The sequence below is a fragment of the Lepidochelys kempii genome, chromosome 6 (assembly GCF_965140265.1).
Source record: "Lepidochelys kempii isolate rLepKem1 chromosome 6, rLepKem1.hap2, whole genome shotgun sequence".
NCBI lineage: Eukaryota > Metazoa > Chordata > Testudines > Cheloniidae > Lepidochelys > Lepidochelys kempii.
In genome coordinates this window covers 54,432,329-54,449,632 of record NC_133261.1, presented here as the reverse complement: position 1 = coordinate 54,449,632, position 17,304 = coordinate 54,432,329, and the positions used below count along the sequence as shown (strand labels likewise).

Here is a 17,304-nt window from a genome sequence, read left to right as displayed (position 1 = left end):
TTCTCTGTGTATATATAAAGTCTGCTGCAGTTTCCACGGTATGCATCCGATGAAGTGAGCTGTAGCTCACGAAAGCTTATGTTCAAATAAATTGGTTAGTCTCTAAGGTGCCACAAGTACTCCTTTTCTTTTTGCGAATACAGACTAACACGGCTGTTACTCTGAAACCTGTCACTAACATAGAGCTGTCTGCATGGGTGCTTAGGTCAGTATAAAGTACGTCACTCGGGAGTGGTTTATTCACATCCCTGAAAGACACACATTGTACCGACAGAAGTGGTAGTGTAGATGTGACGGGTTCCAAGGGGCCCACACTGAGATTGCTCAATCAGGGCACACTGCAAAGAATGGGGCACATGATCCCCAGAACTGGAGGTTATTTCTAATTATTAGATCACCAAACCAGCAACAAAACAGTTTCTAAATACCTTACTGGTTACCCAGAAGCCAAAAAACACACCTCCCTTAAAGCATCACATCCTTGGGCTCCCACCCAGATAGCCAAGTCAAATATGATGATTACTGAAAATCCTGTTCATCATACTAAAAGTTCTACCAATCCCAAAGAATCGGACACATTACCCACCAGGTCAATGAATATTTGAGATCTTACACAAATACATGTTTACAGCCAATTCCTATTAACTAAACTAAGATTTATTAAAAGAGAGAGAGAGAGAGTATAGGTTAAAAGATCATTATACACACAGGTATGAATAGAGTTCTTAGGTCAGTTTCACAGTAGAGATGGTGAGCTTTAGAGTTGCAAAAAGTTCTTTCAGAATAAGTTCCATAGGATATATAGTCCAATGTCCAAAATCAGGGTCATCCAGACTGGAACTGGGGACCTCTGTCTTGCAACTCAAATTTCCCCTGATGAAGCTTAAGCAGATATGAGATTCAGAATCAGGGCCCAGGAGTTCTTTTTATAGTTCTCTGGTAGCCTCTTGACAGTAGGTGAATAATAGATGAAGCATTGTAGCTTTGAAATAGACCTCATATTTCCTAAGCATCACCAGTAATTAGCTACGTGGATTAGCATAAGGCAACTGCCCGTTTCCTGCCATTTACAGGTAGCTTATTACATACTTCAAAGAGAAATTAAGACAGTGATATTACTACATTCACAGTTCATCTAAATGTTAAATATTCCCTTTTGATCTTTGAATCAATAAAACATAGCGACAGACAGGAACCGTCTGGTTACATTGTTAACCTGTAATAAGATACAGGTAAACACAGACTACTAAAAACACTATCTTCTTCCAATTCTTTAACAATACAAGCCTACATTTCAAAACTCTAGTCTATCTAACACAACTTTGCTAGTTATTTATAAGGAATAGCCCTAATTACCATTTACATACTTTCCTAATATGTCTTAGCCCTTTCTGGCTCAGTGTCACAATAGACATAGCCTTACTCTCAATACTCCAGACCATTCTGCAGATAGCTAAAAAGTAAATTACATATCATAGGCCCTGATGCTAACCTACATCTTTCCTCACTCATCCATTTTTTCTTCGCCATTGCTAATCATTGAATGGTGGCAAAAATAGTTCAAACTAAAGTGTCAAGTGATTCTTCCAGTGCCTGAAAACGAGATGTGCGCCACTTCTGCCATAATAATATAAAAAAAAGCCTCTTTCATTAACTATTGCAAGTATCTTCAAGACCATTTTTGGAAAACTCCATCCTTCCTTATAGAAGTAGATGCACAGTCCTAAGGCATCTTAACACCAGAACCAAGTGTCCGTAAAAAAAGGCCATGCAAAAATTTTGTGGTCAGCAAATATGACTGCCAAATATGACAGCCTTAGCCACCTTTCCACAGACAGGCTTTATTGATTAGGTTCTTGCTTCAGGCTCATAGATTGCCCCTTCAATACAGTTTTCCATAAAATACCTGCCACCATACATCCCAATTTCTGAATGGAATTTTCTTATTTTGGAGGTAAAATAATTTGAAGAAATCAAAACTTCAAAATGACATTCAGAAAAATATTTCTGAAGGACTTCCTGGTATAGCACTTTCCTAAACTGTGAACCAACCTGCTGGAATGCAGTTGCCTGAATTTGACAAAGGGAGATGCAGTATAATGCTCTTTGCAAGTAAAAAGGAACCTCGGATTGTTGTGAGCAAAATACTTTTATAAAGGCATTTCTTTTTTCAGTTCCCATCAGTTCCCCCATTTTTCTCCTGTTACTTATTTTCCAACATTATTGGAAAAAGTGACATTCCCTTATGCATTCCATGGGAACCCTATGAACATTAAAAACCACAAACATCTTGTAGGCCACCCTCTTCTGAGAACTTTTTCCAGTCCCCTGAATGCACTCCATTCAAATGGCAGGCTTGTACCTCCACCTCTCTTTGGGGTGGAATCCTGCAATCCAACCACTGTCTAACTGGATCTCTTGGTTTCACCTCCCTAAATACCAGTCATGTTACTTAGTAGACATGGACCCTGGCAGAGATGTCTTCTAGGGACCTGTAGACAGTAATATTATGTAGTGAAAAGGAAGCAGTGTCTCCAAAACAAAGTATGATTTTTTTCCCAAGTGGTATGCAGGGATTACAGAAGTAGATTTAAAAATAACAGAGACTTATATGCATATTGTCTTTTGCTTGGCATTTCCCTCAAGCACCTAGGTAAGCATGACTTAACCGTGGTGTTTCCCAATTTTCTTTGGGCACCAAGTTACAGCCTGCTTAATACTGACCAGGACTCTCAAGTTGCTGTGTCAGACTCCATCATGCTTACTCTGTGTCTGTCTATCAGCTCCCAGCTGAGATGACTAGTCCCTGCACCTTTCTGTCAGGGGGCACCAGTTTAACCCCTCAGGGTCTCTCAATCTCAACCTTACCCTTGGGAAGAGAAAAAAAAAAACATGTTAACTTGGATCGTGCTAGTGAGGGATTTCCTTTCCCCAGCTGTTGGCATATCCATTGTAATCTTAGGGCACATCGTCACTGAAAATGTTGAAGTGCTGCTGTGGCAGCACTTTAACATGGCTTGTGTGGTCGCAGCGGAGCGCTGGGAGAGAGCTCTCCCAGGGCTCTAAAAAACCTCCTCCCTGAGGGGCGTAGCTGCCAGCACTGGGAGCGCGGCTACCAGAACTGGTGCACTGTCTACACCGGTGCTTTACAGTGCTGCAACTTGCAGCGCTCGGGGTGGGGGTGGGGGTGGGGGGAGTTGCAGTGCTGTAAAGTGCCAGTATAAACAAGCCCTTAACTCTTGTGCAGTGGGTACCTGAGAGGCTGTCTTATCTGTGTCATTGTTTTACCTTTGCTGGGCTCCTAAACAACCCCTCTTCACAGCCTCCGTTGATCTGATTATACACGCTCAGGGATGTAACAATATCAAATTGAACAGGGTCATACATAATATTAATAAGAAATAGTAAAGACATTTTTCCAATTTGTCACACCAACAAGAAAGTTTCTGAGCATACCATCCCCAAGGCCCCTTCTTTAACTGGTAGATTAAACTATACTTCTCTTCACTATGTTACATTTATTTCCCTCCAGCATCTGAAAAAAATTATCCTGTCAATTTAATTGACAATTTGCCAGAAGCAGGATACACATATGCCACATAAATGTAGAGAGGTAACAGGAATGTTTTAATTAACATCACCCTTCCTGCCAACCTCAGCGTGACGCATGGCTAGAAAGGGTTAAACAGCTTGCAGGCTGAATGACCTAAATCCCACCTTTAAAGTCATGTTAGAAAGGTATGTGAATGATAATTAGGGCCATTCTTGCTAAATAGGCTAGAACTTTGAAATGCAAACCTATATTGTTAGAAGTAATACTAATTGTGTGTATCTTAGATGCTAACAGTAAACAGACAGCTCCTGTCTGTCACTATACCTATTGATTCAGAGATCAAAAGGGAATATTAACATTTGGATTAATCTTAGGTAAAATGTCATTGTCTATGTGTCTCTCTGAAGTTTGTAATAGACTGCCTAATGGATAAATTGCCCTATGTTAATTTGTGTAACTAATTACTGGGGGTGTTTGGAAAGCAAAAGGTTACATCAAAAGCCTATTGTTTAACCAGGACTGTGTGGTCAAGTGGATGCTAGGACACTGTATAAGACAACCTGGGGTCGTGATCATCTCAGATCTGCTTAAGCTTCATCAGGGGAAATTTGTGTTGCGAGACTGTGGTCCTGGTTATACTGGTACGCCCTGAATATGATATTTGGACATTGGACGATAACCTATGAACTATTTCTAAAATAACTTTTTGAAACTACAGAGCTCACCATCTCTGCTATGAATCTTCACCTAAATGGATTGAACTCATGTCTGTATGTATATTGATCTTTTAGCCATACGCGCTCTCTCGATTTGTAATAAATTTAGTTTAGTTAATAAGAATTGGCTGTAGCATGTATTTGGGTAAGATCTGAAACATTCATTAACCTGGGAGGTAATATGTCCAATCCTTTGGGAATGGTAGGACCTTTTCTTTTATATGATGAAATAAGATTTTCAGAAATCTTCATATTTGACACCATATTGGGCACCTGGCTGGAGGCCTGAGGCTGGATCACTTTAAAGGAACTGTGTTATTTGGACTTCTGAGTAACCAGTAAGGTAATAAAGAGGCTTATGTTTTATGAGGCTTTGTAAATCTAGATCCTGGAATATCCACCAGCTTTGGGGGATTTGGCTGCCCCATTCATTGCAGTTCACCCTAATTGAGTGACCATAGCTGGCCCACACTGGGACCCCGGCCACAGTCAGATTTCATCCCTTCCATTATCACCTTAACCTGGCAGGAGGCAAATCACTTCTTCCAGTTCAACTCAGCCTAAGGTTAATCTTAAAATATCTATAGCACCAGGAGGGCCCCTCATGATCTGTAAATCCTCTGGCAGAGCAAAGGAACCCCTCCCCCTGCCCCAAAGTCCTCACCCACACAGCTTCGCTTGTATTCATCTTGATCACTGCTCTGGCTGCAGCTGAGTAATTGTTTGAGGTCAAAAATGTGTCCCTGTAGTGGAAGAGTTGAGTCACTTGTGGTGCATGCCCTCATGGTTGGGCATGGCATAGCTAGCTCTCGTCTTCTACTGCCCTCTGCCAACTGTCATTGTGGTCTTGTGGTGATCTCTCTTCTCATGACTTGGCCTTTCAGCTAGGTCATCTTTTGTTCTTACCCCTTCTGGGGTAACAAAATCCAACACAACACAAATGTTCTTATGTCAGATTTTCATGCCCCCATTATAAGCCCCATGGTCCTCACACCCTTCACTCAGGGTTCGGTCATCCTTATACTCCTCTCCAAGGAGGTTTCCCACCACTTTCCCTGTAGTCGGTAGGGAAACCCAGGCCATCCCTCTCCTCAAAGTTCTAGCCCAGGAACCCTATAATGGATCAGGCAAGGGCTGTCTATATTCAGCCCCACCTTCTGCTACCTTTTTGGGCTTCTTTCTACTGTAGTCTGTCAATAGTCCTTTCCTACAGCCCCTTCCTGGGCCCTCTGTGTACTTGTGTTTCTTTCAAGCTCCCCCAAGTTTCCTCCTCCTTCAAAGCCAGGATTCTTCCCTGACATTATTCAACAAATCCCCAAAACAAAAATACAAACTTAAATCACTTTCAGCCTTTCTGGCTTTGAACTTCAGTTCATCCCCAATATTCTGCTCCTTTCTTCTCTCAGACATTCTCAAAAGAGCAGGAAGTCTCAGCCTCCTCTCCCCTGGGTCATCTTCCAACTGATCTTCTCTGGATATGGCTATACTGCAAGCTGGAGTTGGGTTGTCCCTGCTCTGTCATATGTCTGAACTATTCTCAACATGCCAGCTGGGTCCCTGTGGATCTGTCCAGTAACAGGATTCCATAGCTCCCCCATATCCCACTGCATTTTCCTTCCTGGCATCCTGCAAATATGTCTGGGACTGCTGACCCATTTTTTATGCTAAGATCCTTGGCAAATTTATCTGTTTCCAACTTTTTCCTCCTTCAATATTGAATCATCGCCTTCTTTTCTTCCTGTACGACACTCATGTTCCCCAGCTCGCAGTCAGTTATGAACATCTTTCAAATGACCCTGCAATGCTAAACAACACTTTCAATGAATTGTATACAGATATATTGAAAAGAACTGTAAAGAATCCACCAGATTCTACTCGGTCAATTCCCACCATTCCATGAGGGATGCCTAATACCCCCAGACTGACGCTTGTTCCATAAAGACACCTTCGTCTTTTCTACTAGAAACCACAGTATTGAGTAAACAGATATTTAGTTTCCAATAGCTCTAACCAAAAATCACTGTGCGATATTCACTGAATTTAGCTGGAACCAAACAGTGGTCTGGCTGCACTACCATTGCCCAATCATCATATTAACTTTCATATACCCCCTCTTCAACCAACTACCCAAGTCATCTCTATAGATGTAAAAGTCCTACAGCTTCTAAAAGAAGAATGACCAAAAACTCCCTATAACACTGCAGCATTACCTACCACCTGTAAGTAAGTTTTATTTACTTGATTGTTTCATTCTCTGTCACTATAGCTGAAACACTAAAAAAACCCCTCCCACATTGCCCCCCCCCCCACACTCCCAAAAAAGCTGTCAAGTCATCAGTAAGGAAGGAAAAAATTCTAGTAAAAAATATCTTTCCTTAACTTCTGATGTTGTGGGCCATCGCTGGTAACACAGCGATACCTCACAGTCAAATAACAAAAATCAACCAATAACCTCTCCCTCGGTGAACTTCTATTCCCCTCTGCTCCATTACTTCATAGGTGAAAAACAGTATCCCTTCTCCATTGCAAGTATGGGGACCAGTGAACCAAAAAGATGGGCCCCACCTCCAATCCCTCTGGATTTCACACTTAAAAGAACAAAGTATTGTTTTCTGGATCTGCACTATATCCAAATCTTGCTCCTCTGAAAACTGAAGGAGCATTTTCCTCCAGTGAACATTCAAGATGGAGTCTCCACAGGCATCTGTGCCTAGTTGAGGACCTTGTTGACATTGCTAGTCCCTATGTCTGACCTCTTTTGTTGTCTCACCTTTTCCTTTTGAGTATTTTGTTCTTGTCTACTGACACCTTACTCTAAGCTAAATGGTCTCCTGAGTTCCTAGATCCTGGTATCATCTTGAATATTTCTTCCGTAATCTGCTCAAGCAGAGCAACATCCTGAACTCCATCCTCCAATAAATGTTTTTGTAATGCATCCACAGGTTCCTCTCTATTCTCTCCATTTCCTGAGTCAGTGCCTAATATAGAAAACCTGTTTTCTGTTAGAACTGTGAAAATGCCTTGTGATTCTGATGCAACAGGCTACTATCAATTCCTGTAATCCCAGCATTCTCATTGGATCTCTTACTTCCCTTTCCTATATTGAAACTCTCTCTCTCTCTCTCTCTCTCTGTTGGAAGATGGACAATCTTAATTTTTTGAGATTTCTTCAAAATCAGTGGATCCTGTGGATTTTTCTTACCCAGTTTCTCTTTTCCCTATCCCATTTCCCTTGATCTCTAAATCGGGCTTCCCCATATCATTAGTGCTCATGCCCCAATCTGTAACATCCTTCCTCTCAGTGTTTCCTAGTATTTTTCCATGACCCAATCCTTTATTTGTAAAATGGCAGAGTCCTTCTCCCAAAGGTAGAGAGATCCTGCTTCTAAAACTGGAGGCCTCATTAATCCTTGAAGGGCTACATGGAATCTTCAGACACTCTGGCTCAGGGAAGGAGGAAGGATTCTTGTGCAACTGGGTTCTTTCCCTATTGTGCCATGCTGCTGGGCACTGTCTATAAACATGTCCACAGTTCCCAGACATACCACATCTAATGAATCCTTGCAGTCCTCAGTCTCGTGAGCATGAGATCCACAGCATATGCATTTCCTGACCCCACAGCCAGCACTAAAATGTTCAGTAGAACTACAGTAAAACAAGTATATGGCTACATGGAATACATAAGATAACCCTGCTCAGAACCTAAATACTATATATTGGGAAGACATTGTACTAAGTTATTTACCTGTGAAAATTCACTAGTGCCTTTAAATTCTGCATTCCAAACACCTATCATAGTCTTGTCTGGAACATTTTGTATAATGAGACACCCCATATAGAATGTGCATTTCATGTATACTTAAATTGTGTAAAAAATTCCATTACTATTTCATGTATATTTTCATAGTGCAAAAATTGTAAAAAGAGTTTTGATGGAGGCCAAAATAAATAAATGATCACTGCATCATCCGAGTCCCTGATCCCCTTCTTAATTACAAACTGTTTCCCTGCAAAATTCTCTATCACTATAAGAATAAAAGCAGACATAAAATTTTCTGCTGCCAGACAGATGGATTATTGCTTTCAATGTGCAGGAGAGAACCAAAAGATTTTAACAGGAGAGCTCAACTACTTGTCCATGTCCCCCATGCAAGGCAGTGAAATCATACATCTTTGTTGAGGCATCCTAGGAAAATCCTTCCATTGCAAACAGTCCTCCCCAAAGGTCCAAGCCTGACAAGCTGTGACTGCTACATAGGATTTTTTCCTCGATGGTCCCTTGGGAGACCCATGACTGAAAACAAACACTACAACATGCTTCCTTATTGTCACTATTTCTCAGATGCTCATTCTCAAACGTCTGGGCTCCCTCATCTTCACTGAGGCTTCCCTTTGTATTGCGAGGAACCTTGGGTTCAAGAAAAATAGTTTTTTGGGCAACTTTTCCCTCTGCTTAGAAACTTCTTCAGTGGAGTCCTTTAAAGTAGATTGACCTATGTAGGAAGAGCCCTTCTGCCATGATATTACAGGGGATCCTATCTTTGCAATATTTTTTAAATCTTTCTGGGAGTGTCTTAGACAGGCTGTTTTCATGTGGGCTCTCCCATGGGCTCAAGCAGGGGAGAGGTTATGGTCAGACATGTATCAATATTCCAAAGAGTCTCCTGGGACAGCAGTTAAAAATTAATGGCCCAGTTCTTGGTTTCCAGTGTATCTCCAAGGTTCACCTGTTGACAGTTTTTGCTAGTTTATTCATATCAACTCCCAGACACGTTCTTGTGACCAGCAATTAGTCCATTCAATGCATATGCCCTGGAGCAAGGCTGTCTATAAAGAAGTTAACCCCTAAAGACCAAATAGGAAGAAATAATAATTTTAAAAAGTGTGGTTAAAGTGAGTTAAATAATTTTCATAAAAATTTCCAACATTCTCTACACCTTCATATTAACTTCCTCCCCCACCTTTCCATTTACAGAGAAAAGGTCAAAATTAGATGTGGCTGCTAAGCCATCATTAGCCTCTTATTCTTCTGATTCTCCCTGACCATGGCAAAACCCTTCTGCATCCCTACCCCTTTAAGAGACCACTCTCAGAATTTGCCATGAGGAACATGCCCTGCAAATCTTTCCCCAGAGGCATCAAACCTATTCCTATTTAACCCACATCCATACCAGCTGCACCCTCTGGCAACTCCTCCTGACCAGCAGGGAGACGTAAAATAAACGTTTTTCTTTATGAAAACTTTCACTCCTGATACCTGTCCCTTTACCTCAAAAGTTTCCCTACCTCAGATCAGTTTCACTACTCTAGGTATCTTCTCCCTGGGGTCACAACGCCCAGGCTCCACAGGAGCAAGCCTTATAGTATCAATCACGAAGCCAGATGATAGTACCACTGTGTGTTTGGAGTCTCCTATGGTGTTTATGATAATAGAGTAGTAGAAGGCTGTGTAAAATAAACAAACTCATTGGAGGAAAAAAACCCTCCTCAGGCCAAACCAACTGAGGCTGCATTTTGACAGGAAAGAAGAAATGAGAGCACTCTGTTTGCTCACTGTGGAACTTCTGGCTGGAACTTTCCTCAGCCACTCTAGAAAAGGGAAGAACCCTTGTGCTTTTCAGAACACAGAGCTGCAATTCTTGCTTGCCTCTTGTCTGAGGTAGAGATTGGGGGTGCAATATAAACTGAAAATCTGTGTAACATGTATGAAATAATTATTCTTTAGTAAGATAGTTCTGACTCAAAAACCCGGTTCTGGAGACTGCCATGTTTTATAGAAATTCTTATAAAGCTCTGAACTTTGTGGTTAGCCCTGTATCTATACTGGGACAAACTAAAAAACTCTTGATCCAAAATTTCCACCTTCCCCTGCATTCCGCTAAACTCTGTACCTAAGCTTTGGTAATGTTTGAATATAGCTCATGCCCATTGCCTTGATTTATAAGGGGCCACATCTGACCTGCACAAATCTAGAAGAAAGGAAAGAGTATTTGGAATAAGGGACGTTGGTAATCACTAAGGATGACAGAACCTATGCTCCAGACTTCCCCCATCAAAATGACATGATGAGTACAATGCCAGCCCCATCAGCCAGCACAGAATACCTCCAGCCTTAAGATCTATCAAAACAACATTTGGTAGTTGAAAAAATTAATACAGCAGAAAACTAATGTGCCATTCGAAGAAAACATAGGAATAAAATAGCTTGGTGAATACTCTCTCATGTCAGTTTTCCACTCTGCTACTCATACACATTTCCACTGCAATTGTACCAGGTTGTTCATTATGGTTACTGTATGTATTTTACATCTATGGCCCTAAACCTAGCGGCAAAAGGTTAATGATTTTTTGATACTTATAAATTAGAACTGTTAGACTTTCTGATCCTTAACTCTTCCTGATTAGTGCTTAAAATCTCTAAGGCTAGCTATACTATATTTTAAAATACTGTACCTATATATTGCATATAAAAAAAGGTTAAAGAAAAAGCAGTTTGAAAAGTTACAGCTTATCAGTTTATATAAAATTCTTCAGTTTCCAATTTCAGAAAAGCATTAAACACCAGCCTTCCTGCTGTGTGTCTGCAGTAAACAATTTTGTACTTGTGTATGGCACCTTTTATCTAAGACTCACAGCATATTAATTCACCTTAACAATATTCCTTTGAGTTAGCTAAATATTATAACATACATTGTATAAATGATTAATATGAGGCTGTGGTTTGACGAGGCTCTTACAGTGGGTCAGAGAAAGAATTTGGACATAGAATCCAGAAGTTCTGACTCTTATTTCTTTTGGTGTAACCACTAAACTGTGCTCCCTATATTTACAATACTACAAAAGCATTATTTTCACAGCTGGAAAACAAACGGAGCTACTTCCTACTCCAAAAATGCAAAAAATCCATTATTCATTTGTACTGCGAAGCAGACATTGCCCTTGCCCCACAGTTTGCAGTCAGATAGTCAAATCAATATGCACCACTTTCAGGTTGGAAAATAATCAAAAGAAAATGGGGTTTCAGAAAATAATATGGGTGGAATAAAGTGTATGAAATATATAAAGATATTAGAAATCTGGCTGACAAAATTCTGAAAAGATGACGACTGGGGATGCAAAAACTAGAGTGGCTGAAAATTGTCGAAATATCAACAAGGTTTTTGTGAAATATATTTTTTTAAATGTCATGAAAAATCTTCTGCATTTTTTGAACTAGCTCTAATTAATACTATATATCCTGGGAGAATTTTATATATATTATACACATACACAATCTTAAAATGCCCTGGTATCTATGCTTAATATGTTCATAGTTGTTTCTTACATATGTACATTCTGAAAAGAGAATGAGAGGGATATCCCTATTACAGATAGGCCTCACTTAAACTCCCCTGAACTTTGAGGGTGTTGGAAATAAGCAATTATTTATATAAGACTGGAATTTCACAAGTGTTCCCAAACTACAGAATAGTTTGAATCAAAACCCTAGATCTAAACCCTGTTCTGACAGGGTTTAGACAATATGGACAATATACAACACTGCACCACAAATTAAATACTTCAGTCAAAACCAGCTTCAGTTAATCATGTAAATGGCACACCATGTTCAATCAGGCAAATTCCGCTGAGGTCACGGCAGTTACATACAATAGGTTAGTAGCTCTCTGGATTGTTATTCACGATGATGAACCCCCCTTATGGCATGTCTATACTGCAGCTGGGAGTGAGCCTCCCAGACTTATGCTAGTAGAGCTCGAGCTAGCATGCTAAACATTGATCAGGGTCTCAAGCAGAAGGGGTCAGTTGGGCTTGAGTGGCCGAGCTCCAGCCTTAGGCAGCAGAATTCATGCCATTAGTTTTAGCATGCTAGCTCGACCTGGGCTAGCATGGCACTCCTTCCCAGCTGCAGTGTAGACATACCCTTAATGATCAAATATGTTTTATCTGTCATCCCTGTCCTTAAAATATATGGCTGTTTGATCATGCATACTTGGTTGATGGAGGTAAAATTTCATAGTCTTATTTCTTTTGGAGACCACAGAATGGCTGCCCATGGCAATTGTAGCTGTCCCTGCATTTGCTGATATTTTGTTAATTTCAGCAGGGTATCTGAATAGAAGTTTGAGCATGTTTCTTTTTATTTCCCACAGATTAAGTCCCATGGGGCTTTCTAAATGGAGCACAATGTGGTTAACAGGGTATGATAATGTGGAGTATAAAATGATTTCTTGCTCCATCTGCCCCCATATCAATGCTCCATGGAACTATTTTTTCCAGTAGAAATGCTCCCTTGTTTACCAGGAGACTGGGGGAACGGGGGCGGGGACAGGGGTGGAGTGAGAGAAAGAGCATATGATGCCATGGGACGGCAGTTCCCATTTCCTGTTTCAAGAAAAGATCAGCTTGATTTCCAACATCCCCACTAGCAGAAGCGGAGGGTATGATCTCAGCATTATTATGAATGTTTCTGTTCTCTGATTTTTCAGCTACCTGATAGCTAGAGATGGACTAACTGGCAGATTATTTGGTTTTGCATCACGTTGCCAATTGGGTTATATTTTTGCTAAATTATATCCTAAACCAATGATTAGTCTAAATGGCTAGAGTTGAGGCTTATCTCGTCAGTCTCCTTTATTATTTTTAAAATAAGCTTTAGAAAGTATTTAACATTTAAAACTTTATTAAAATAATAATTCTTAAGGAGTTGCGAAGAGGGGTAGAGTGATGAAGACTTCCATTCCATCTTTCCATGCAGCTGTTATGAGGTATGTGGCACACTATACATAAATAGCTATTACCAGCAGGAGAGTGAGTTTGTGTGTGGGGGGGTGGAGGGTGAGAAAACCTGGATTTGTGCTGGAAATGGCCCAACTTGATGATCACTTTAGATAAGCTATTACCAGCAGGACAGTGGGGTGGAAGGGGGGTATTGTTTCATGGTCTCTGTGTGTATATAATGTCTTCTGCAGTTTCCACGGTATGCATCCGATGAAGTGAGCTGTAGCTCATGAAAGCTCATGCTCAAATAAATTGGTTTAAGGTGCCACAAGTACTCCTTTTCTTTTTGCAAAGACAGACTAACACAGCTGTTACTCTGAAACCTGTCATTATGAAGCTTGACTATCCTTCTATTCAGTGGGGTGAGATAAGAATGCAGAAGGCAGCAATAACTCTAAAGGTCCTTGTCTTGTTGGTAATGATAGAAAATATTTTATTGTGAAGATATTAGGCTGGGTGACCTCCCTGGAGCTGCTTCAGAAAAAAATTCCTTCTGAACTGATTCTGAACCCATATATACAGGGTCACAGCAGTTCAATGTTTTTTGGCATGAGTCTCATTGTTTTGCCTGCTCTAATTGAAACAGCCAGTGTTCACAAAATTTCACTTCCCTCCCACCACCGCCCATCTTTCAATACCATAAGAGCTTTATTTTGAAATATGTTCTCTACTGAACCTGGCACTTGCTGTACCTGGTCTCAATTCTCACTTCAAAACAGTTGAGAGAACAAGGTATGGGTGAAAATTCACTGGGAAGCCAGTCGTTAATTCCAATAATCCTGTCACTCCTAGCAATCTATTCACACACATCTCCAGGTTACAGCTGTTTGTTTTGGCTGAAATGAGCTGAGGCTGGATGCAGACTCAAAAGGTAAAATAATATGCCACAAAGAATAGAGCAATCTGAGGATAAAATAAAGGGTGAATAGCTGAAACAGAAAAAGATAATACTGAAGCCAAGGTCATGGCTTTTAAAGCATGAATTCCTACCACATGCTGAGAGCAGAGATTCTGAGGCAGGGTCAAAACTCACTCAGTATCTAGGACTTGGCTTTGCTGGTAAGTCAAAACATAAATTTAAGCCCTAAGTTTCCTCCCTCAATTGGACTGTACATAGAATTTCCTTCCTCTTAGTTCCCTACTTCTCTCTCCTTCAAGAGCCACTCTCTTCTCCTTTATAACCCAGTTGGAGTTACTGAGCCATACCTGTGTCAGTGATCAAGTTATGTGTGGTCGGACCTCATGGTTGGACCAAAAGTCTGGCCAAGGGTCAAGGGTCAGAACTGGGAGGCAGAAGCCAAAGCCTAAGCCCCAGGGTAAGCCAAAGAGCCCCAGTCAAAGGCATAGCCAAGAGTCAGAAACCAAAGCTGAAGTCAAAAGGTTAACCAGACTCACTGCTATGAGGCATAGGTGAGGGTCAGAACTGAGAATTCAAAACCAGGAGAGAACTGGGGGCTAGGGCCAGGGACCAAGGCATGTTTAGCAGCCAGTGCTCTGCTGTTGTTGCTGAGCTTATAAACCAGGCGGCTGGCCCTGCAGCCAGTCAGTTCATTCCAGAGCAGTACATTTTGGTCTATTAGTTGCCTAGTATCAAAGTTAGCAGGGAAGTAGGCCAGCAGCTCATTTTAGCTAGCCTGACCCCTGACTGTATTCCCCCCTTTGAGGGGGCCTTCCAAGAGCCGTAGGGCTGGGTTTCTCTGGGTATTTGGTGAAAGGTGAGCAGGCATTCTGGAGAGTGGACATGTTCTGCAAAAGTTCCCATGGTCAATTGTCTGGGCCATATCCTGCCTAATCTGTTAAATACTGGAGTTTTCCTTGGACTCATCGGGAGTCTAGAATTTGCCTGATCATGTATTCCTCTTGGCCCCAAACTGCTATTAGCAGGAGAGAGGAGTGGTGTGTTGTGGGAAGGTATTCTGAGCATACAGTTTTAAAAAGGGAGACATGAAACATGGGGAAGACCTTAAAAGATGCTGGTAATTAATTCTGTAGCATCCAGTCTGCATTCTGTTCTGTGGTATGGAAGGGCCCTAAGGACTGATGGCCCAGCTTTGCAGGTGTAGGAGTGGACTTAAGTTTTCAGGCAGATAACTAGACCTTTTTCCCTACCATGATGCTGATCACAGGACTTTATGCAAGTTGCTACAGAAGTGCATAGGGACAGCCACCAGAAGCTCCTTGGTACCAGGTCTTGAGTTTTGAAGAGGCTGAAGTGCCCTGCAAAAGGGGCATCATGACAGAGTATTTGGATTTGAAGCCTTGTTGGGCCTTTGGGCATGTAGCTGTTCCCTTTGTTCAGCCAATCATTAAGACAAACAAGTTTGTTTACATTTACAGGAGATAATGTTTCCTGCTTCTTATTTACAGTGTTACCTGAAAGTGAGATCAGGCATTCATATGGCACTGTTGTAGCCAGCTTGCAAGGTATTTATGTGACAGATATGCTAAACACTCATATGCCCCTTCATGCTTCAAACACATTCCAGAGGACATGCTTCCATGCTGATTACTATCAAGCAGAAGCTGTTATCTAAACCAGTGAGGATCAGCACACCTTCATTTTCATCATCTGAGTCAGATGTCACCAATAGAAGGTTAATTTTCTTTTTTCGTGGTTTGGATTCTGTAGTTTCTGCATCTGAATGTTGCTCTGTTAATAATTTTGCCAGCATGCTCCACACCTCATCCCTCTCAGATTTTGGAATACGCTTCAGATTCTTAAACCTTGGGTCGAGTGCTGTAGCTGTATTTAGAAATCTCACATTGGTACTCTCTTTGCGTTTTGTCAGATCTTCAGTGAAAGTGTTCTTAAATCAAACAGCATATGCTGGGTCATCATCCAAGATTGCCTTAACATAAAATATATGGCAGAATACAGGTAAAACCATGGAGCAGGAGACATACAATTCTCCCCCAAGGAGTTCAGTCACGAACCCTGCAGGGTTCAAGTAATGTTTCTAGCTTTTGCAGTTTTTCAAAATCTCTACTTGTTGGCACTGATAGACTGTGGTTTTGAAGAGCTAATGGGGCTGTGATAGCAGCTTTATTTCTAAGGAGGCGCTGAACCATACCCAACATGAAGTTCCATCTGGTTGAAATATCTTGTACAAGAGGTTCTTGTTTCTATACATTTGCAGCTTGTATTTCTAGCTCTGTACTGTTAGCTGGATTGTGTTTGAAATGGCCCACAAGTTTTCTACATTTTGCCAGCACGTTTCCAAAGCCGTCATCCCTGAGCACTACTGTAATGGATCGCGGCAGACTGTGAGCAATGCATGTCATGTGTTCAAAAGACAAAATGATTGGCTACTGCTGTCATATTAGGTACACTGTCAGTACTAATTGTTGTTACCTTTTCTTGAATATTCCATTATTTTGCAACATCCAAGAAACTCACTGCACATTTCAGCATAAGTGTCTCTCTTCAATAGGAGTTACTGTTAAAACAAATGACTGCAATGTCCATGCAGCATCAATCAGGTGCGCCACAAGTCAAAGATAGATGTGATTACTCAAGGATTTCCAGTGATCACTAGTCAAAGCAAGAGCTAGTGCATTTTTCAGAAGCTCCAACGTGTAGTCTTCTAGTTGTGATATAAGTCATGTATTCGTGATGCAACGGTTCCTCAGAATGGCAAGGTATATGACTGATTGGAAGATGCAATTTGAATAACATCTCTTAGCCCTCTGTTTATAGTGTTGAGTGGTCTGCAGTCCGTAGCTATCCGCTTTGCAATAGCTTTGGTTAAGCTGTTGTACTTTATTTGATCCATGGGCTTGTAGTGATCCTGAAACTCTGTAAGGTTACTCTGTTGTGGCTGGTGGGATTCATTTGCTGGTGGGTTATCTGTAGCACAAGAACGGGAAGTGAAAGCATGTTTAGCGCATAGGTGGCATGCAGACTTGGTATTGGAACTCAACTTTGCAATAGCTATAGATAACCATCTTTTTATCCAGAGAACCATCCAGAAGTTTTTTTTTAAATAAACTTCCCATTCAAAAGACCTGAACTTTTGTTGCTTTGCTCCATTAACTTTTTCCGATATTTAAACACTCCAAATCATGAGAACACAGTAGAGCTGTGCCATTGTCCACCAAGTGATGAAATATAGTAAGTGAAGAGGGTCAAAACAGATGTGTGCAATTAACACTCATTAAAAAAAATGTTCATTTGTTTTGCGTTAGTCCCTTGTGTTAACTGATTAATTGACAGCCCACCTAGAATGATATAAAATTACATGCCACATAAAATAGATT

General features: G+C 41.0%; 1 pseudogene; it reads right to left on the bottom strand.

Annotated features, from left to right (window-relative positions):
* The window catches only part of LOC140913602 (E3 SUMO-protein ligase ZBED1-like), a 69,611-nt pseudogene extending 52,534 nt beyond the window's left edge, over positions 1–17,077 (bottom strand).
* Positions 17,078–17,304: the final 227 nt, after the last annotated feature.